We start from the raw sequence: 1843 nt of genomic DNA on the forward strand, positions 1-1843 counted from the left end.
TGCCTGCTAAACGGGAGGGAGAAACCACTGGGGGGGGGATGCAGGGGTGGGCTGCTGGGGGTTCGCAGGGGTTCAGGAGAACCTGTAGCTAAGATTCTGTGCAGTTCGGAGAACCCCCAAATCCCACTCGTGGCTGGCCCCGCCCTTCCCTCCTCACCCCTCCTAACAGTCCCCACGTGGCCCCATTTGGATGCAGGTAAGTGCAGGGTGCATACAGAGGCTCGGGAAGGGTGAAAAACGGGCCTACTGGAAGTTCAGCCTACCAGTTTTTGGCCTCCAGAAGGCCTCTGAAGCCTGGGGAGGCTGTTTTCACTCTCCCGGAGTTCGAAGAAAACCACCGGAGTCTGGGGAGGGCAAAACCGTGTTGCAGGAGGCTGACTAGGCCATTGCCACTATGGCCACGGCCACCCAGCAACCGGGCAGAGAACCTGTTGCTAAATTTTTTGAAGCCCATCCCTGGTGGGATGTCCCTTCCTTATGGTGGGATCTGTCCAGAGGTGGTATTCGACAGGTTCTGACCAGTTCTGGGGAACCGGTAGTGAAAATTTTGAGTAGTTCAGAGAACTGGTAAAAGCCACCTCTGACTGGCCCCTCCCCCATCTATTCTAGGGTGACCAGACGTGCCGCATTTGGCAGGACAGCACGCCTTCCCATAATTTTTCCCGCATCCCGGGCCATTCCCAAAAAATCCCGCTTAATTTTGGCGCCTTCTTCAACTCGCTCCCCCGCCCATCCGCTGCCGCTCGCATGGGTGGGGTAGCATAGTGAGTGAGTGCACCCACTGGGACGGAGCACGCTCGCTCGCTCGCTCCAGCCTGCCTGCCGGCACGCTAAAGTGCCGGCATGACTTTGAAGTGCTGGCTTGCTGCTTGCCTTCCACATCGGCCCGCGCGGAAGGCAATCCAGCCCTTCAAAGTCATGCCGGCAGTTTAGAACTTGGCCGCCGTTCAGCGAAACAAGTTGGGTGGGAGACAAGAAGGGGGCAGGCTTTATGCGGCCGGCGTGGAGGTGGCGTTCGGCTCCGTCTGAACTCGGGCGCCGTTGTTGGCTTGAGAACCGCTCTCCGGTTCGTGAGGACGCGCTGGTTTCATCTATTTCGGCAAACGCGGTGACGCTAACTGCGCCGACAGAAGCTACTGGTTGGCGTGGGAGGACCCGGCTGTCTTGCCTCCACGGCTTTCGTTGACGCCGCCACTACTGGTGCTGCTTGTGCAAGGGAGAGATTCGGGACAGGACAAGGAGCAGCTGAACGCCTCTCTTAACCTGCTTTCGAGCGCTGCCTGGGCAGAAAAGACGCGAGAGCTCTCCCCAACCGCTCCAAATTGGCTGGAGGAGGAGAAGGAGGTGGTGGTGGCTGATCCGCTGATGCTCAGATCCATTCCATTGTATTTGTATCCCCCGTAAGAGCCGGTGTGCATGTTGCCTGGATCTCTGTAGGATCCATCCATGGATCTACCGGCCCCATAATTTAACAGCTGATAGTCTGGGGCATTAGGGTAGCGTCCTGAGAACGAATGTACAAAGTAATAACTCATGTGGGTTTGTATCTTGGAGGGCTTGATTTGTGGGGTTTGTGGTGGCCCCCGTGCTTGATAATTTATGATGTATTAATGAGTTATAGCAGCGGTGCCTCCCCCTCCCCCGCTAGGAACACCTCAGCTGGGCAGGCAGGGGTGCTGGGCTTTGCCGGCTTCAGCTCAGCCGCAGCATCGGTCAGCAAATTTTAAGAAGAGGCACTGGACAGCCGCTTGTCTAAAATGGATAGGATCTCCTGCTTGAGGGGGGGAAGGACTAGAAGACCTCCAAGGTCCCCTCCAGCTCAATTCTGATTTGACCAGAGCCC

At 57.2% G+C, this 1843-nt stretch overlaps 1 pseudogene; it reads right to left on the reverse strand.

Annotated features, from left to right (window-relative positions):
* Positions 1–989: 989 nt before the first annotated feature.
* On the reverse strand, positions 990–1535 carry LOC148043084 (homeobox protein Hox-B5 pseudogene; annotated as a pseudogene).
* Positions 1536–1843: the final 308 nt, after the last annotated feature.

The sequence above is a fragment of the Thamnophis sirtalis genome, unplaced genomic scaffold (assembly GCF_051295495.1).
Source record: "Thamnophis sirtalis isolate CommonGarterSnake01/CBP01778 unplaced genomic scaffold, rThaSir2_p1.2 scaffold_13, whole genome shotgun sequence".
Classification (NCBI taxonomy): Eukaryota; Metazoa; Chordata; class Lepidosauria; order Squamata; family Natricidae; genus Thamnophis; species Thamnophis sirtalis.